The sequence below is a fragment of the Spea bombifrons genome, chromosome 12 (assembly GCF_027358695.1).
Source record: "Spea bombifrons isolate aSpeBom1 chromosome 12, aSpeBom1.2.pri, whole genome shotgun sequence".
NCBI lineage: Eukaryota > Metazoa > Chordata > Amphibia > Anura > Pelobatidae > Spea > Spea bombifrons.
Genome location: NC_071098.1, coordinates 20,414,581 through 20,436,468, shown reverse-complemented (window position 1 = coordinate 20,436,468; position 21,888 = coordinate 20,414,581). Strand labels below are relative to the sequence as shown.

At 42.4% G+C, this 21,888-nt stretch overlaps 1 protein-coding gene across 2 annotated transcripts in view; it reads right to left on the bottom strand.

Annotated features, from left to right (window-relative positions):
* ZNF865 (zinc finger protein 865) overlaps positions 1-11,313 on the bottom strand; it is a 31,398-nt gene extending 20,085 nt beyond the window's left edge. Inside the window, exons 1-2 of one of the 2 annotated variants that reach the window (XM_053451463.1) lie at positions 11,236-11,313; positions 10,991-11,054 (exon numbers count right to left, since the gene is read on the bottom strand). The gene's annotated coding sequence lies outside the window, so the exon portion shown is untranslated. The remainder of the gene's footprint in view (positions 1-10,990; positions 11,055-11,235) is intronic. The other variant, XM_053451464.1, reaches the window with a different exon arrangement.
* Between the last annotated feature and the right edge of the window lie 10,575 nt (positions 11,314-21,888).

Here is a 21,888-nt window from a genome sequence, read left to right as displayed (position 1 = left end):
AGGATAACCTGCAGAGTGTAACTGTGGGTGACCAGGTGACCATGGGACTGAGAGATTCTGGAGCTTCATTAACCTTGGTGCACCATGAAGTGGTGAATACAGAGGACATAATCCCTGGAAGAACCATGTCCAGCCATGGCATGAACTCTGCTGTGCCCCTGGCACGAGTGTACCTGGATTGCGGGAAAAAGGTTTGCGGGAAGTGGGTGTTTCTGAGGATATCCCTGTTAATGTTCTGTTGGGGAATGATTTGGGCCAGATGCTCCGTCACTATGCTCCACAGGACACTGCTTGCGAGCCGGAAGGGCTGACTGACAGCCCTGCTCTACCTAAGGTACTGTGTGAAACTTTGGGGGACATTGTGAAATGCGATCACTGGGAGGGAGAGCCGGAGATGGATAAATTCCTACCTATAACTGAACCAGTGATGCCTTGAACAGGTGAGATGGGGTATGTTGTAATGAATTCAACCTTGTGGAGAAGAGGGTTTTGTGTGCAACTGGAAACAAATATGGATGAGGGTGATGTGCCTGTGTCAAAATCCTGTGAGACTGGGATGTCTGAGAGTAAGGGGGGAGGAGGAATGCGAGAGCCAGGGATGTGTACCACTAGTAGCAATGTTAACAAGTCAGCAGAGTGTCAGGGCTGCAGCTATAGCAAATGAGGAGGATGGTGACAGAAGGGTTGAGCTGTCTGACTTGCGGGCAGAGGGAGGCTTGGACCCCATCCCACCCCTTGAGGCTCTGCCTATCATGCCCAGGCAACCAGTGCATGCTAGAACCTGGGCATGATAGGAGTGTGATTTCAATAACGTTAGCAGCAATCACACTCCTATCATGCAAAGTCAGCCAGTACATGCTGGAATCTAGGTATCCCTGGGCATGATAGGAGTGTGATTGACGTTAACAATCGATATATATATATATATATATATATATATATATATATATGTTATTGCATTTTTTTTTTATCCAATCAATAACAATTATATATATATATATATATATATATATATATATATATATATATATATATATATATATATATAACGGCAAACACACTCCTATTATGCCCAGGTAGCCTGCACATGCTAGAACCTGGGCATGATAGGAGTGCGATTACAGGCTCCCTATGCCATGCCACCCCCCCCCCACACACTCATATACTCATTCATTTACAGATACTCATTCATTCCCTTAATCACACATAATTGCTCATACAACTTGCCCTCCTTATACAACCTACTGCAGGGGCCCTGCTGCTTCCTCTCGAACAACTTCTCTGGCCACGCCGCCAGGGGAAGAAGGAACGGAGCAGTCACTTGATGTACATTAACGTGAATCTGCTGGGTTCCTGCTATTCCTGGCCAAGGTGCTGCTCGCAACCAACGCACAAGAAAGCAGCCCAGCCCCTGCCTGTTTCGGCTGATTTTTTTTAAATTCGGCATTTTGCCGATAATGCCCTTTTCGGACACTGATATATTGGTGCATCCCAAGAAAAAAACTCTCATCTTATAATCGATAAAATCAATTCAACTAATCGATAATGAAATTTGTTGGCATTAGTTGCAGCCCTAGTATATACCTTTTGCAGATCTAGACTTTTGTTTTTTTTTGATCTGATTTCAAGTTACAAACAAAAATATAGCCTGAATCTGATTTTTTATTTATATTTTTGAATAACAAAAGACTTTTTATATTTTATTGATATGGATTGCATGCTGCCAAGCCATTCAGTCTGACTTTATGTAATGGTAGCGTTCATTGATTATAAGAAAAACATAAGTTATTTGGGAAAGATAACAATACTTTCCGTGTTGAGTATCTCTTAATTTACGTAAGCCATGGGTCTCTTAACAATTTATCAAACACCCTCAAGAGCTAAAACACAAAGCCACTCCAGCAATACAGGTCACAATAAATGTACACAAACATCTTCACATATCACCACTACATACCATCAATAAATGGTGTTCCTCTCTTTTGCTTTTCACTTACACAGTGTGTTAAAGAGACCAAAGTGAATACTGTTGGTGTGAATATACACCAGATGTCACTGTGGACAGAGGTCTGAGGCCAAAAACATGGCATGCCAGGGAAAGGTTAATGGAACCTATGGTCGGAGCAGTGTTGGTGACACAAGTACCTTAGAGTGATGCTAGCAGTGGAGGCTCCTCCAAAGGAGCACATGCGCACGTGAACCCCCAAGCGCAAAAGGAAAAAAATGCATTAGATTAAAAAATGGAGTTTTGATGAATTTTGCAATTTATTTTCCCTTTTGCGCTTGGGGTCCACATGCAATTAAAGCCTCCAGTCCCTTGATGTAGCGTGTCTATGCCTATCGCACGTGCGATAGGAAGAAAGATCCTATATGGTATAATTAATATTTGGGCTGCTGAAAGTTAGGGGAGGTGGGGGTTAATTTAGGGGCAGTTATGGTTGATGGGGTCTTTAGGGTTAATTTAGGGAAATGTATTTTAACCTGTACATTACGTCGTAAATGTACATTTCATTTTCTAAATGTATATATTGTGAACCCCATTGGAATTACCCACTAGGCACTGGATGTTAGTGAAAGCAAATGGTTGCACTGATGTCAAGCCTGTGAGGGTATTGGAAGGTTAAGGATATGGCTGAAGGAGTTTAAATTATTGGTGAAATATGATAACTATGATTTATGATGTTGCTATATTTTGCCTCACGGTATGCTAAATGTTTAAATATCTGTGGTTGTCTGGTCACTTGTGTATCAGTGAAAACGTACAATCTTTCAAAGCACACATAATAAAAAGCTACACTTTTTATTTGAGAGGGCTCATTTTTTTTTATTTGAGTCAACCGCCCTCTAGGTGGGGACTGTATGAAATGAAGGGTGCTTTAAAATGTAATATTACATTTAATGCATAAACATATGCTTTTGGGAAGATTTGAGTGTCTGTAAGGCAAGCTATCTAGTTTTACGATGTAAGGTCATTTGCATAATAATGCACTACAAAAGGGTTTAAGATCCCCCACTGGGGGACACTGACCGGCTGCAGAACACAGACACAATCCACTTGGCAATGGATCTCCTCGAAATGCTCACTCCCCTGTTAGGACCAGATGAAGCCACAAAGAGGCAAAAAGACTTCCTGAGGGGGAGAGTCCGTTCTAGACAGATGGAGAGGCATCTCTTAAGGTCCAGAGAGCGAAGGGCCTATTCCTTAGACAATTGAGGAGACAGAAAAAAGGTTGGTAATACTATCTACTGGTTCTAGCAGAAGGCGGACTAAACCTTTCAGGTAAATTCAGGCGGCAGAGAAAGCACTACCTTATCCGAAATAAAAAAAAATGGTTCCTTCATCGATAGAGCCTGAAGTTCGCCAATGCATCTAGCGGCGGTAATGGCCATGAAAAATTGCCGCAACAAATGTAGGGAAACTGACTGAAGAGGCTCAAATGATGGGAGTGGGAGTCTCCGAAGGACCAGATTAAGGTCCTTCAGGAACCATCTTGGTGACAAGATGAAGCCTTAGCAAAACAGCAGGTAAGGAGGAGAGAGTTCAAATACCAGCAAGGCACCTATGGCTGAAATCTGGACCTTGATAGAGGAATGCTGAAGGCCAAAGTCAAAACCTTCCTGCAAAAAGTCCAAAATCAATCTGGGGTAGAAAACCTCTTGAATCGCACCATGAACAAAACTTCTTCCAGATCTTAATTATCTGTGGAAAGTAACCCTTTTCCTACTGCAAAGTAGAGTCTCAGCCACGGGAACAGAGAAACCGCTAGCTCTCAGAATAGTCTATTAAACATCCAGGCCCTCAACTGGAATATCTCGGGGTTTGGATGGAAAGAATGGCCCTGACGAAGAAGGTCTCTCCGTGCAGGCAGTCCAGGGAGTCCTGGAGCGGGAGTTGATCAAGTCCATATACTACATGCACTTTGGCCAGTTTCGAGCCATCAGAATCACTGATGCACAGGCTTTCTTGACATTATCCAGAACTTTGGAGATCAGAGGAAAAGGTGGGAAGACATAGGCCAGCTAGAAATTCCAGGTCTGAGCAAAAGTGTCCATTGCCAAAGAACGGTCCTTTGGATCGAGGTAAAATAATGTGTGGGCCTGAGCACTGCGTCTGGAAGCCATCAGGCCAATGTCAGGCATTCCCCATTCTCAGAGACTGACCCTGAAGGCTGCAGGATTCAGTGACCACTCGCTTCCCAGGACAGATGCTTTGCACAAGAAATCTGTTCAATGATCCCTTGACGTGAACTGGGGCCAGGGTAAGAGAACAGGCTTACGCCCAGAAGGAGATTCTGAGATACGTTCATAGGGGACTCGTGGGATGCGTATTTTTGACGTACCGGTACGTTCATAGGGGACTGAAGGGGTTAAGGGGACAATACACAGTATTAAGAACCAAGGGTATGCACACTTGTGAACAGGGGTCATTTTATTTTTTTCTTTGTTGCCATGTTTTGTATAATGATTGTGCCATTCCGTTATAACCTAGAGTTGAATATGAATCCCATAAGCAACAAAAGAAACGTGTTTTGCCTGCTCACTAGTAATGTTTTCTTTACAAATGGTAAAATTATTAACAATTCTCCAATACCAAGGGTATGTAAACCTCTCAGCACAACTATATACATGGATGAGGTTTATGTTGACCATACTATTACATACTAGGTGTTTTTTCTAGGTAGCTTTTTGTTACCAAGCAAATATATCTTTTAAATCTGAATAGTAAAAGCACATTATTAGATGTTAGGTGCTGTAACACATAACTATTCCAGAAGTCTTCATACACTCACATTTAGCACATTTAAAACCAGTCTCTATAGACAACATAAAAGCAAGATCAGAGGAGTATTGCACACGTCCATATAAATGGACCTTTAACTATGCGAGAAGTCCCATTGTGTAATGATTTTGTGTTTTGTACATTCCTCAAAAATATGATTTCTTTTTTCCTTTTACATATAATACTTAATATTGACTGAGTTGACATTTCATATTTGAGGAAGAATGTATTATATTAGTTCATTATTTCATTTATAAGCCTTTAGAAGGATATAAGTAATATAACATTGTAGAACAGAACATTTTAACCCCTTAATGACAATTGCCGGTCCTGGCACGGCACGGAAAAGCATGTGCTTTACGACAATTGACGTGCCAGGACCGGCACGTCTTTAAACGGGTGCAGAAAGCGATCTACTATCGCTTTCTGCACCCAAAAAGCGTTGCTGAATGCCTCGACCTCGAGGCATTCAGCAACGCCGCGATCGGCACGAAGGGGCCATCTCTGGCCCCTCCACGGGGCGTCAACATCCGCCATACTTTGTATGGCGGCGGACGCCCGTTTTAAAAGCGTTTAGGAGGCGATCGACGATCGCCTCCTAAACTTAAATGGTGTCGCTGGAATGCCTCGATCAGGAGGCATCCAGCGACACCAAACACTAACCTTTTGATGGGCTGTGACCGCTCCGGAGAGCGGTCACAGCCGCAGCTACCGGCAATCTTCGCCATCAAGGAAGATGGCCGCCGTCCTGTAACAGGAACCAACAAATTTTAAAATTTAGCTAGATGGTCCAGACCATCTAGAGAACTTTGGCTCCACTTGCAGGTTGAATACAGGTACTGCATTCACCATGCAAGTCAATGGAGCCCAGCTTTCTAATCACAGTGTGATTAGTAAAAATAAATTAAAAAATAAAATAAAATTAATAATAATTAGAAAAAAATAGTAAAAAAAACAGTAAAATGTAAAAATCATTTCCCACTGATGTCACTATCAGGGGAACCTCCAAGTTGAAAAAAAATGTTAAAATTTAAAAAAAAAAAAAAAAAAAATATATATATATAAAAAATATATTTTTGTGAGCAAGTCCTAAAGTTAGCATATTAGCTTAAAACAATTCTCGCATGGAAAGAGTTAAAATACTGGCATATTAAATGCCCGTGGGGTGTCTACTTTTAAAAAATGTATGATTTGATGGGGTAAATTGAATGGGCCAGGTTCAACAACGTCCCAATTAACACGGGGGGAAGGATGGCCACACATCTAATTTCCAATTAGAAAAATGCACACGTACCAAATGTGGCCTTTTAGTTCCCCCAAAAAATGACACACCCATGCATGTGGGGTATCACTGCACTCAGGAGATGTTGCTGAACACATTATGGGGTGTCGTGTGACAGCGGCATATACCAGGAGCTGTAAATTCATACATAAAGTAGGTGTGTGGGGGAAAAATACATACAAAAATACTACTGCAAACTTTGAAAAAATGCTGGTGGTAAAATGTGTGCATGCAAAGAGTTAAAATACCAGCATTTAAAATACCCTGTGGTGTCTAGTTTTGAAAAATATATGGTTTTGTTGGGCACACTGAAATGGCCCGGCTCAAAGATGTACCAAATAGGGCATGGGCAGTGGATCCAAATGCCAAAGTTCAACATTGAAAAAAGCGCATGCCCCAAATGTGGCCCTTTTGCCCCAAAACAGCCAGGCAAAATCATTCATGTGGGGTATCGCTGTACTCAGGAGATGTTGCTGAACACATATTGGGGTGTTTTGTGATAGTGACATAAACGAGAACATTTTAATTCATACCTGAATTAAAATGTGTGTGGAAAACCAAATGCAAACAAATGACTACCACAAAGTTTGACAAAGACTGGTGGTAGATATGGTGCATGGAAAGAGTTAAAATACTAGCATTTGAAATACCCTGGGGTGTCTAGTTTTCAAAAATATATGGGTTTATTGGGCACACTGAAATGGCCCGGCTCAAAGATGTACCAAATAGGGCATGGGCAGTGGATCCCCAAATGCCAAAGTTCAACATTGAAAAATGCGCATGCCCCAAATGTGGCCCTTTTGCCCCCAAACAGCCAGGCAAAATCATTCATGTGGGGTATCGCTGTGCTCAGGAGATGTTGCTGAACACATATTGGGGTGTTTTGTGATAGTGACATAAACGAGAACATTTTAATTCATACCTGAAGTAAAATGTGTATGACAAAACAAATGCAAAAAAATGACTACCATAAAGTTTGACAAAGACTGGTGGTAGATATGGTGCATGGAAAGAGTTAAAATACTAGCATTTGGAATACCCTGGGCTGTCTAGTTTTCAAAAATATATGACTTGATGGGGTAAATTGCATTGGCCGGGTTCAAAGATACCCGAAATGGCACAAGGGGGGAAGAATTACCAGAATTGGAAAAAATGGCTTTGAAATAGCAAAACGCTACCTGTACTTATTGCCCCATAATGGGTAGAAAAAAGCAAAAAAACATAAAAACATTGGGTATTTCTAAACTCAGGACAAATAGTAGAATCTATTTAGCAGGTTTTTTCATTACCTTTTATAGATGAGTAAAAGATTTTTCAACGAAAAGTTAGAAACAGTCATTTTTTTCTAAATTTTTCACCATATTTTATAATTTTTTTAATAGTAAATAATATGATACAATCAAAACAATGTCATCTAAAGAAAGCCCTTCTTGTCCTGAAAAAAACAATATCTAATGTGTGTGGGTTCAGTAAACGGGAAAGAAGAAAATTACAGCTAAACACAAGCAGCGCAGAAATGTTAAAAAGGCCATTGTCACAAAGGGTACAAAAAGTAAAATCAGCCTTTGTCTCGAAGGGGTTAAAGACTGTCATATGTTACTCTGTTTATTATTATTTTCAAGTATTTAATACTTTCTATACCCTATATCTGACTATTTGTTAATTGTGCTCAGAATTATATGAATTGAATATGAGAGCTACCTGTAGAATACTGTAGAGTAGAAGAATGTATAAAGAAATGTGGGACAAAAATACAAGCTGTTTAAATTATTTCCACAAATGTTCCTTTAAATTGGATCAATGTACAGTATCTCACAAAAGTGAGTACTCACATTTTTGTAAATATTGTATTATATCTTTTCATGTTATAACACTGAAGAAACTACACTCATTGTCAGGGCACATGGTGCCGGATCAGGTAGGAGTCTCAATGCAGGTTCAGAACATGGCTGTAGGCAGGCTGATGTGTCCAGTTCAGGGCTGTGCTCTATGTTAGCTTAAGATTTTCTCTTGGGTGCCATCTTTAGGTGTTCAGAAAGAGCAGGATAAAAACAGGCAGGAAACTGGAAGCCCACTGTCAGGGCAGGCGGCTAGGAAGCCCACTGGCAGGGCAGGCGGCTAGGAAGTCCACTGGCAGGGCAGACCGCTAGGAAGCAGCCGGACAGGTAGGTACGTCTGGGACACGCTGGGGTCTGCTACATAAATCGGGATCGTTGAAGTAGCCAAGAGTCATACACGGAAAACAGATCAGATGCAGAAACGTAGTAGGTCAGTATACAGGGCCAGGAACACAATGCTCTAGCAACGAGGCTAGGCTGATGGCCGATTTATATTAAGCCTTAACTGACCAAACAAGGGGCAGGTGTTCCAAGAGCATTAGGGAACATAATGATCCAAGCAGAGGCAGAAGGACACTGCATCCAAGATCCACCCGGTGGAGTAGTGGATGGGTGATTTACCTAGATTCCACAGGGTTGTGAGTTCGAATCCCTGTGGTGCCTGACACTCATGCTATAATGTAAAGTAGTGTATAACAGTGTATATTTGCTGTCCCCTCAAAAGAACTCAACACACAACCGTTAATGTATAAACCTTGTCAATCAAAGTGAGTACACCCCTAAGTGGAAATGTCCAAAGTGTCAATATTTTGTGTGGCCCCCATTATTTTTCAGCACTGCCTTTACCCTCTTGGGCATGGAGTTCACCAGAGTTTTATAGGCTGCCACTGGAGTCCTCTTCCATTCCTCCATGACGACATCAAGTTGCTGGAAGATGTTAGAGAGCTTGCGCTACCCCACCTTCCGTTTGAGGATGCCCCACAGATGCTCAATAGGGTTTCGGTCTGGAAACATGCTTGGCCAGTACATCACCTTTACCCTCAGCTTCTTTAGCAAGGCAGTGGTCGTCTTGGAGGTGTGTTTGGGGTCGTTATGTTGGAATACTGCCCTGCGGCCCAGTCTACGAGGGGAGGGGATCATGCTCTGCTTCAGTATGTCACAGTACATGTTGGCATTCATGGTTCCCTCAATGAACTGCAGCTCCCTAGTGGCAGAAGCACTCATGCAGGCCCAAACCATGTCACTTGTCTTTGTACTCCTCACCTGGTTGCTGCCACAAACGCTTGACACCATCTGAACCAAATAAGTTTATCTCGGTCTTATCGGACCACAGAACATGGTTCCAGTAATCCATGTCATTAGTCTGCTTGTCTTCAGTAAACTGTTTGCGGGCTTTCTTGTGTATCATCTTTAGAAGAGGCTTCCTTCTGGGACTACAGCCATGCAGGCTGACAGGCTGACCCCCACCCCTTGAACCTCTGCAGCATTGCTGGCAGCACTCATACATCTATTTCCCAAAGACAACCTCTGGATATGATGCTGAACACATGCACTCAACTTCTTAGGTTGACCATGTTCTGAGTGGAACCTGTCCTGTGAAACTGCTGTATGGTCTTGCCCACCATGCTGCAGCTCAGTTTCAGGGTCTTGGCAATCTTTTTGTAGTGCAACAATTCTTATTTTTCAGATCCTCAGAGAATTCTTTGCTATGAGGTGCCATGTTGAACTTCCAGTGACCAGTATGAGAGAGTGTGAGAACGTTAACAGCAAATTTAACACACCTGCTCCCCATTCACACCTGAGACCTTGTAACACTTAACAAGTCACATGACACCAGGAAGAGGAAATGGCTAATTGGGCCCAATGTGGACATTTCCACTTAGGGGTGTACTCGCTTTTGTTGCCAAGGTTTAGACATTAATGGCTGTGTGTTGAGTTATTTTGAGGGGGACAACAAATTTATACTGTTATACAGGCTGTACACTCACTACTTTACATTGTAGCAGAGTGTCATTTCTGCAGTGTGGTCACATGAAAAGATAAAATACAATATTTACAAAAATGTGAGGGGTGTACTCACTTTTGTGAGATACTGTATGTCATAGCTTTTAAAAATAACTAATAAATTGTGGTCTGTTTGATGTGTAATTGTTGTAAAGTTGTTGTGAGTGGGACCCAGTTAGGTATTATTAAAACACATTCTTTATTGGCGGAATTAAATGCCCCAAAACCTGGAACTTTTTGTATTTTTATGATATGTTTGTTGAACCATGATTCCCGCTAGAGAGTAGTAGTGTTATTAAACACTGATCTACAAACACCAGACAACCCAGAAGGCTTGTTTTCCCCTCAGAAACCTTGTGGTGATGCCGCAAACACAATGGATTCTGGGCAGGTGTGTGCAAATAAGGTTAACAATGGTCACCTTTTGTGTTTTATATTTGGTCCTCCTCATCCTACTAAAAGAATGTAAGCTCGAAGGAACAAAGCCCTTATCTTCTGTGCCAATATGTTTTAACGTGTGTAAATGTTATTGTGCGTTAAATTGTGTCATTATCCCCTACTGTAAAGGCACCATGGATTCTGCTGACACTATGTTGTGTAACCTCTCTTACTCATCTTATTATTTAAGATGTGCAGCAGTATGTCTTAGGTATATACACCAATGAACCAAGGGGGGTGGTCTTGCCACCCTACTAACCATTATATAAATTTCTACCATCTTGAACATTCCACTTATACTTAACTGGAGGATCAGCCACTGAAAATATTATATTACTAGAATGTTCATTATAGGTTAAAGATGGTGGTCAAGTGGGAAGTCAGCATTAGAACTAATTGTAAATCAACTTATTATTTTCAACGTGTGAGTGCAAACCTCACAAATACATGTAAAACATTTCACATTTCCATGTTATGATAATAGTAGCAGCATTAAATATTTCCAGGTCCCAGTATCAAATTATCAACATGGCACAGCAGGTCCCACTTTACATATCTGCAACTTGGTCACTAAATATTTTATGCATGTTCAGACATTACAGCAAACATAAATTCTGCATCTCATAAAATCATCATAAAAAAACTCACCCTTTCACGCGAATCCAACCCTCCAGCAGAACGATGCGGTTATTAGATAAAATGTATTACGCTACTAAAAAAATAAAGCCACAATCAGTTCAGTATTACAGTCCATTAAAACGAGGAGAAAAGTCCGTCTATAATACTTCACTAATTACGTTGTATTTTTTAAATGTTGATTTTAAGCGCAAAACGTATGAGGAAACTAAATCATGGTAAATTAATTAGCTACTCGGTCGTGCACATCAAATTACCCCAGTATTCCGACGTGTAAATACAGTAATCCGGAGACTCGATATTACACCAATAATGATAAAAAGAAGTTGCAACCCATTCTGAACGAAGGAAAAATAGGAAGTGACGTATATTCTTCACCCGGAACAAGAAGAGCTATCCTATCGCTTGTGAAGTAGGGCAGAAAGCTGGAAATGTACGGTCCCTTAAGTAAGGGTAGTGTGAAAGTATTTTGAGTCGTAGTTTTATCTTCCTCGTTTGTAAACAGGTACCTTCACTAAACTATATAAATATATACTGGATAACCTAATGTATGTATAAAGCCGATACCAGATTACCTAAGAAAAAAAGTTATGTTTTCACCCTTTTAGGGCCAGGGGTTTTGTGAATTTTACCATATACGATTCCCCTTTTCCATATTAATGTATCCACACAAAGTATACATTGTTTTGTTCAGAACCTGCAATCATAATAAATATTAAATTAATAAAACCTCTAAAAAAAAATAATCTATTTTTTTGCTTAGTATTTATTCTACACAATAGGTTGCTCTGCTGAACAATAAGACGATTTATGTTCGGCAACATTCTCTGGTTTACAGTAATGCCCCAAATACATAGTTTTTTTTTTTTATTTCTTTATGTTCAAGAGGACCACATGCATCATTTACATATTATGAATTATTTTTTTAACATATTATTGGGGTTCATGGTAGTGATTTTTCATTTGATAATTTTTCACTTGTAGTGGTAAGGTTAAGGATGTTGGAGCACTTTTTTTCTTTTGTTTTTGCAATTTTCCCACTGCAATGTGAATAGAGTCCTTGGTAACCTTCCTATAATATTTTTGTACATTTATATTTCATTTTAATAATTACATTTTAAAATAGTATAATTTATTGAAACAATACAATTTACTTAACCCCTTCAATCCCAGGGGATTTTGGTACCTCAAGTCCCAGAGCAATTTTGCCATTTTTGTGCTGTCGGTTCAGCGAATATTCTCTTTTCCTGTGAATAGTGTACTCATGTAAACTATATATTGTTTTTTTCCAAGGAGAGATAGAGCTTTCTTTTGATACCATAGTTGGATGATTAGCTGAAAATTTAGAATGAGAAATTTAGTAAAAACTAGCAAAAATTTGAAAAAAAACATTTTACATTTTCCCTCTGAATCCTCACAAAATTAAAAAGTGATGGAAAATCCCCTCTAAGTTTATCAATTCAGGTGTCCTGATTTCAGAAATACCTATTTATATAGATTTTCCATACTTTCCCAGCACCAGGGAACATACTATAAGGTGTACATTTTTTATGTATTTTGTTTTATATTATATATATATATATATACCGTATTTGCTCGATTATAAGACGAGGTTTTTTTCAGAGCAAATGCTCTGAAAAATACCCCTCGTCTTATAATCGGGGTCGTCTTCTAATCAGACCTCAAATAGAGGTCTGATTAGGAGACTAAGATCCAGATCCCCCGCACCGCTGCAGGGGACCTGGATCCTCCTATCGTCGCCCCCCCCGCACGCACGCACGCACGCACTTACCGGTGCTTCCGGAGGTGAAGTTGGCAGCGGGGGTTTGTATGCGTCCGTCGCAAATACCTTCCCCGACTGTCAGAGATCAGAGTTCCAGAGTTCCTGATCGCTGACAGCCGGGGAAGGTATTTGCGACGGACGCATACAAACCCCCGCTGCCAACTCCACCTCCTCCCGGCTGCCGCGGAATGAGACGTCAACCCGCTGCCCCGGCAATACACCAGGAAATTGGAAGCACCGGTAAGTAAGTAAGTAAGTGTGTGTGTGTGTGTGTGTGTGTGTGTGTGTAGGGCATTTCTGGAATGCCTTACACCCCTATATGCCACTCTGGCACTTAGGGGGTTAAAAGGCATATTATGGGGCAGAGTGGCATATAGGGAGGTATAAGGCATTTCAGGAGGCAGAGTGGCGTTAAGGGGGCATTTAATAGAGCACTCTGCCTCCTGAAATGCCTTATACCTCCCTATATGCCACTCTGCCCCATAATATGCCTTTTAACCCCCTAAATGCCAGAGTGGCATATAGGGGTATAAGGCATTTCTGGAGGCAGAGTGCTCTATATAATGCCTTTTAACTCCCTTAATGCCACTCTGCCTCCTGGAATGCCTTATACCTCCCTATATGCCACTCTGCCCCATAATATGCATTTTAACCCCCTAAATGCCAGAATGGGATATAGGGGTATAAGGCATTTCTGGAGGCAGAGTGGCACATAGGGGGTCAAAAGGCATACCATGGGGCACAGTGGCATATAGAGGGTTAAAAGGCATATCATGGGCCACAGTGCCATATTGGTGTGGCAAGCCTGGGGGCAGATGTGCGTAACTGGGGGCAGGTTGGAAAATACAAGGAAATAAAAACAAAAAAAATATTTTTCTCAATCATAGCTTTTATTAAAAAAAATAGTTTACATGAATTAACATTTACTGGTAAAACTTTTTTCCTTTAGGGTCGTCTTATATTCAGGCTTTTTCTTTTTTTCCTAAGTTAATATTCAGATTTTGGGGGGTCGTCTTATAATCAGGGTCGTCTTATAATCGAGCAAATACGGTAATAATTAATGTGAGCTAAGTGATGTCACAATGACATCACTTAGCTCACATTAATTATTACCGTATTTGCTCGATTATAAGACGACCCTGATTATAAGACGACCCCCCAAAATCTGAATATTAACTTAGGAAAAAAAGAAAAAGCCTGAATATAAGACGACCCTAAAGGAAAAAAGTTTTACCAGTAAATGTTAATTCATGTAAACTATTTTTTTTAATAAAAGCTATGATTGAGAAAAATATTTTTTTTTTGTTTTTATTTCTTGTATTTTCCAACCTGTCCCCCAGTTACGCACATCTGCCCCCAGGCTTGCCACACCAATATGGCACTGTGGCCCATGATATGCCTTTTAACCCTCTATATGCCACTGTGCCCCATGGTATGCCTTTTGACCCCCTATGTGCCACTCTGCCTCCAGAAATGCCTTATACCCCTATATCCCATTCTGGCATTTAGGGGGTTAAAATGCATATTATGGGGCAGAGTGGCATATAGGGAGGTATAAGGCATTCCAGGAGGCAGAGTGGCATTAAGGGAGTTAAAAGGCATTATATAGAGCACTCTGCCTCCAGAAATGCCTTATACCCCTATATGCCACTCTGGCATTTAGGGGGTTAAAAGGCATATTATGGGGCAGAGTGGCATATAGGGAGGTATAAGGCATTTCAGGAGGCAGAGTGCTCTATTAAATGCCCCCTTAACGCCACTCTGCCTCCTGAAATGCCTTATACCTCCCTATATGCCACTCTGCCCCATAATATGCCTTTTAACCCCCTAAGTGCCAGAGTGGCATATAGGGGTGTAAGGCATTCCAGAAATGCCCTACACACACACACACACACACACACACTTACCGGTGCTTCCAATTTCCTGCTGTATTGCCGGGGCAGCGGGTTGACGTCTCATTCCGCGGCAGCCGGAAGGAGGTGGAGTTGGCAGCGGGGGTTTGTATGCGTCCGTCGCAAATACCTTCCCCGGCTGTCAGAGATCAGGAACTCTGGAACTCTCATCTCTGACAGTCGGGGAAGGTATTTGCGACGGACGCATACAAACCCCCGCTGCCAACTTCACCTCCGGAAGCACCGGTAAGTGTGTGTGTGTGTGGGGGGGGCGACGACAGGAGGATCCAGGTCCCCTGCAGCGGTGCGGGGGATCTGGATCTTAGTCTCCTAATCAGACCTCTATTTGAGGTCTGATTAGAAGACGACCCCGATTATAAGACGAGGGGTATTTTTCAGAGCATTTGCTCTGAAAAAAACCTCGTCTTATAATCGAGCAAATACGGTATTTTTTAAATGAATAACCGTTTTTTTTTTTTCTCCTTCTCTATTTCAGGACGGGAGGGGGGTGAGAGACATGGTTTCTCACTCCCCTCCCCGCGATCCCCCTGCACCGATCACACTGTGATCTCAATGCAGGTCCTCACAGACGTGCATAGAGATCGCAGCGTCTGTGCCTCATCGGTACCTGCATGAACTTCCGGAAGGAATTTAAATAGTGATGGGAAGTTCGGATCATTAAAGTGAATCGGATCATTTCGACTCCACCAATGTAACGGGTTCACCAAGAGAGCTTTAGTAACTCCCAGAGATCACCCACATGTATCCTCCTGTTGTCCCCAGAATCACTTCCAGCACCAGCCAGCATGCGCACCTTGGAACCGCGCTATGTGTACCCAATAAGTAGACACAACTACCTTGAACTGAGTACAGCAGGAATGAACAGTTTATTGTTGTAAAACATAGACTGACATAGCCACATAACTTCATTAACATAAATTAACATTGATAAACAGGTAGACAACCCAACCTTTAATCCCCTTTAGCTACTGAATATTCCCCTGGTAGCCATCCTGTTAATGGGATTAGTTTAACAATGGAGTTCCTGCCTGTGTGGCAGCCAGGCTGGAGCCATCTCTGACTACCTTGGGCCCCTGTATGACAGGTCATTCTGTCACAGACTCGTTCACTGAAATGTTCCGATTCATGATCTCAATCTTCGGATCACTCAGTGTGACACGCAGGAGTTACTGTTTCCCCTCTGATTGGCCCCGCCCCTTTCATTATAGTCAATGAACCCTTCTGCCTGCCTACTCTAGTGATGTCACTGAAGGCAGAGAGTCGTTCAAAGATCCGAATCTTACAGGGATCTGAATCTTACAGGGATTATCACCATACTTTTATAAATACCGTATTTGCTTGATTATAAGACGACCCCCCAAATCTTAATATTAATTTAGGAAAAAAAGAAAAAGCCTGAATATAAGACGACCCTATAGGAAAAAAGTTTTACCAGTAAATGTTAATTCATTTAAACACTTTTTTTTAATAAAAGGTATGCTTGAGAAAAATATTTTGGTTTTATTTCCTTCTATTTTCCAACCTGCCCCCCAGTTATGCAACCTGCCCCCCAGTTATCTGCCCCAGAAGTGCCTTATACCCCCTATATGCCACTGTGCCCCATGATATGCCTTTTAACCCTCTAAATGCCACAGTGCCCCATGATATGCCTTTTAACCCTATATGCCACTGTGCCCCATGATATGCCTTTTAACCCTATATGCCACTCTGGCACTTAGAGGGTTAAAAGGCATATTATGGGGAAGAGTGGCATATAGGGAGGTTTAAGGCATTTCAGGAGGCAGAGTGGCATTAAAGGGGTTAAAAGGCATTTCACAGAGCACTCTGCCTCCAGAAATGCCTTACACCCCCCATTTAACACTCCCCCTCCCTCCTCCAAACTTACCGGTGCTTCTGAGTTGGGGGGGCGCATAACACAGGAGGGTCCAGGTCCCCTGCATCTGAGCCCCAGGTGCTTAGTCCGGGCAGCATGTAGAGCTCCACACGAATCACGTAGAGCTCTACACGCTGCCCGGACTAAGCACCGGGGACTCAGAAGCACCGGTAAGTTGGAGGGGGCATAACACAAGAGGATGCAGGTCCCCTGCATCCTCCTGTGTTATGCCCCCCCCCTCCAGCTTACCAGTGCTTCTGAGTCCCCAGTGCTTAGTCCGGGCAGCGTGTAGAGCTCTACGCGATTGTATCGTGTAGAGCTCTAAGCGATTGTATCGTGTAGAGCTCTACGCGATTGTATCGCGTATAGCTCTACACGCAGCCCGGACTAAGCACCGGGGACTCAGATGCACCGGTAAGTTGGGTCGGGGTTAACACAGGAGGATCCAGGTCCCCTGCATCTGGGTCCCCAGTGCTTAGTCCGGGAAGCGTGTAGAGCTCTACGCGATTGTATCGCGTAGAGCTCTACACGCAGCCCGGACTAAGCACCGGGGACTCAGAAGCACCGGTAAGTTGGGGGGGGGGGTTAACACAGGAGGATCCAGGCCCTCTGCATCGCTGCGGGGGATCTGGATCTCAGTCTCATAATCAGACCTATTTGAGGTCTAATTATAAGACGACACTGATTATAAGACGAGGGGTATTTTTCAGAGCATTTGCTCTGGAAAAAACCTCGTCTTATAATCGAGCAAATACGGTAAATACATTAATCATCACTACCCTCAGGATTCAGATTCCCCCTTCACCTCTAACTACACCTTAAATTAACTTTATTAAATTAACCCTCAGTCCTCAGCATTAAATTAGCCCTTAATACCCCATCAACCATAACTGCCCCTTACTTAACCCTAAAGACCCCATCAACCATAACTGCCCCTAACTTAACCCTAAAGACCCCATCAACCATAACTGCCCCTAACTTAACCCTAAAGACCCCATCAACCATAACTGCCCCTAAATTAACCCTAAACACCCCATTAACCATACCAATTTATTAGGTAATTTATCTGGAGTACATGCAATTAATTTAGGGGCAGTTATGGTCTAAAAATTAATCAAATCTATTAAAGTTTTTTTTAGCATGTCAGCAATCTGACCTTACAACAGATAGCATGCTGACCCTTTTACATTTTTTAGTACTATTAGTTATCATGATAGCAAGCTGTCATATAGGCTGCTTACTCCATGGACCTAGCAGCTGACCTAAGATAGTGATGAGATTTTATAATCTCATCAATCAGCAATAAGAAGGTTTTGGTACTCCTCGGTTGAAGTTTCACTTTTAAGAGTAAATGCAAAGTATCTGCTATACAGGAAGTCTCCTGTAACATTTTCATGTGAGGGTTAGGGAAGGTTAGGGAAGCTTCCCATCAATTTAGTAGCTGATGGGCATCCCCACCACACTACACAAAAGTACTTTTAGCAATCACAAAAGTACTACCCCCTTAATCTTAAGGGAAGGGATTTTTTTTACATCATCTTTACCTCACCACCAGTTATGTTGCCTGTGCTTCCAGAACTATAGGTATAATAGATGGAATGACAAGTGGGTGACAGTGTAGTATAAATGCCATTGGATCATAATGGAACCCTTTAGCCTGTTTTTAATCCAGGTGCATCACTTAATTTGTACAGTAACCAATTTTGCGTGTAAATTCACTAATTTCTAATTAAATCACATTATTTTAATTTGCAATTATTTTAGGTTGGCATGATTTGTTCTTAATAAACCTGTGTTGATAATACTGGAGTAAATATTGGCTCGAATATAGGCCGCACCCTAAAAGTTTGGTGCTATTTTAAAGAAAAATACACATAAGTGGAATGGTAAAACAGTATTTTACCTAATACACAGGAATACATGTATTCTTAACATTTTTGGTATCTATTATGCAGTTAGTTAGCATATGTATATAAACAGACATTTGGAAAGTCAATAGCCATTTTAAGGTCCCCCCTTAATTGATAATGCACCTTACTTCTACCCCTCTTCTCCACTGATATGCCACTCTGCCCCCCAGATACGTCACCCCACGACTTAGCAATGCACCCCAGACTCCCTGGTGTCTAGCGGGGCCGGTCGGTGGACATCTGCACGATGCGCCCAGACAACCTGCGCTACCAGCACATCCGCCGGGGCTTATTTGCCACTCTGTCCCATGATATGCCTTTTAACCCCTATATGCCAGAGTAGCATAAAGGAGTATAAGGCATTTCTGGAGGCAGAGTGGCATATAGGGGTTAAAAGGCATTTCTGGAGGCAGGGTGGCATAAAGGGGGTATAAGGCATTTCTGGAGGCAGAGTGGCATATAGGGGGGTATAAGGCATATCAGGGAGGCAGAGTGGCATATAGGGGGTATAAGGCATATCAGGGAGGCAGAGTGGCATATAGGGGTTATAGGCATAGGGAGGCAGAGTGGCATATAGGGGGTATAAGGCATATCAGGGAGGCAGAGTGGCAAGCCTGGGGGAAGATGTGCATAACTGGGGGGCAGGTTGGCAAATAAAAGCAAAACAAATATTTTTCTCAATCATAGCTTATTAAATATGAAAAAATAGTTTACATGAATTAATACTTATTAGCAAAACTTTTTTCCTATAGGGTTGTTTTTCTTTTCCTAAATTAATATTCAGATTTTGGGGGGGGTTGTCTTACAATCAGGGTCGTCTTATAATGGAGCAAATACGGTGCTGAAAATCTTGTTACCATGGCACCTGTCAGTGGGTGGAATTTATTAGACAGCAAGTGAACGTTTTTGACAAGGGCCAAATTTGATGGCTAGATGACTGGGTCAGAGCATCTTGAAAACTGCAGCTCTTGTCGGGTGTTCCGGGTCTGCAGTGGTCAGTATCAAAAGTGGTCCAAGGAAGGAAAGGCAGTGAACCGGCAACAGGCATTATGGGTGGCCAAGGCTCATTAATGCACGTGGGAACAAAGGCTGTCCCATGTGGTCAAACCCAACTGTAGCTCAAACCGCTGAAAAGGTAATGTTGGGTCTGATAAAAACATGTCAGAACACATAGTACACAGTTTGTTACGAATGAAGCTGCGTAGTCAGGGCGCCCATGCTGATCAGAACCAGATGCGGACCTCTGTCTCCCATTCTTTGCCCCCCCCCCTCCCAGCAAGACTACACTACACTCAATCAATTTACAGCTTTTGTTACTCAGAAAAGGGTATTGGAAGCTGAAGGAGAGCACTTTAGCCCAGGTTCTATTGAAGAGTATGTAACAAAATATTTTCAACAAAGCACAGCTCCTTTGGTGTCCCTGGAGACCTTATATAACAGTGGCGTCCAACGTGCAAGCCGGCCGCCTAATAAAATTAAAGCGACCGGCATGCACACGCATGAGCACCAGGTGGGCCGGTCCGTGGTGTGGTGACATAAGTATTGTGGTCAATGTTTTTGCCAGTTGAACTCTTCCTGTATTACATGTCTTTTGATATGTTAACGAGGGCACACCTACAGTGATTCAATATGCCTGTTGAATGCAAAATCTTAGTTCAGTTTCTCTCTGCCCACCATCCTGCCTGGATGGGGTAATCGGTGGTGTGCTGGGTTATGTTGGACCTTTAGGTTGCGGGTTAGTCTTGGAAAGTGTTGCATTGTATGTTGGGCTGTCACTCATTTATTGTATGTTACTGTGTTTTTGTCTCTTATTAAATATCTGTTAAAGTAGACGAACCTTTGTGAGATATATTTTTATATTTGGTTTAAACACCACACGTGGGCCCGCAGACCAGCATTCACGTGGTGCGGCCACGAGGTGAGGTGGTAAGACCGCCATGTGTGCACGCCGGCCGCTTTAGTTTTATTAGGCGAGCGGTTTGCAAACACACTGCTGCTCAGTGGCACTGCCTCTGTGAGGCTATTCATCCCGCACCTTTCAAGATGTGACGCTCAAGGGGACAGGCTCACAGAAGAGTTCCTCCTGACAGGGAGAGGCTCATCACATCGGAGGAGAGCAGGGAAATAAAGAAAAAGCGAAAATAGGGAAAGTGGACCTGTATTTAAGGGAGGTGGGGGGGATTCCCTTGGGACATCATTAAAACTTAAATAATACAAAAGGGGGATGGCTGGGTTTTGAAATTACAAAATCAATATAAAGAGGGGTGTGTTGCTGGGGGTAATACACATGGCAGTGGAGGCATCAATAGACGATAGGGTGGTTGGGCATCACAAATTAATACTAAAGCATCACATTGACCACTATAAAAAGGGTGGGTGCATCAATATGTGCTGGGGGCAGCACATAAATCAATACACATGGGTGTGGTGGCATAAATGCACAAAGGGGTGTAATACACAAGGTTGTGGGGCGGAACACATCAATACTAAAGGGGGCCTGGCTGGGGCATTAATACACAAGGATCAAAATGTAAAAGGGGGGTTAATGACAAAGTACTGTCATTTTTTACGCTTCGTAGTGGCTTAGTCTGTCCTGGTGTGTGTGTGTTTGGGTGTCAGTGTGGCAGAGCCTGTCCGTGTGTGTGTGTGTGTTTGGGTGCCGGTGTGGCATAGCCTGTCCTGGTATGTATTTGGTTGTCTGGTTACTTACTGTAGGAATAGAACTATTTAATTTTACTTATCTAGAGATGAAACATCCTCCTGGATTTGTAGTCACTTCAGAGGACTGGGCCAAGAAAAAAACTTTCTTGGCCCAGAAATCAGTGAGAGGAAAAATAAAGGTTTTGTGTTATTTAGTCTATTTCAATCTGCATATTTTTTTGAAAAGGATTAGTGGCAGTAAATTGTGGCTTCAGGTGTCCTGTGTATGATGACTTTTTTAGTGTACTGATTACTCCCAATCCAATCACATAAGGTTCTATCTTGTATTATCTGCAGAGCGCTGATGTCATCTTTATCCATTGTGTTAGGGGCAAACTAATAGGATTAGTGGAACAGAGAACCAAAGACCAAGAGAGGGTCCATTCGGTCTGAGGTGTGCCATGACCGACGTACCAGGTAGGCCTATAGAGGGCCACCCCGTAAATAGAAAATGAAAGAAAGGATAGAGGAGAAAAGAGGAAATAAAAGGAAGGAAATTAATAGGGGGGGGGCCAGGGAGGGCAACATTAGGCGCTGTAACATAGCTGTGGAAGGAAGAGGCGTTGGTTAGATAACCATAGCCCCTCCCACAACTACCGGCTAATATACATCAGCCTTCACATTTGTGTTAGGGGCAAACGAATAGGATTAGTGGAACGGAGAACCAAAGACCAAGAGAGGGTCCATTCGGTCTAAGATGTGCCATGACCGACTTACCAGGTAGGCCTATA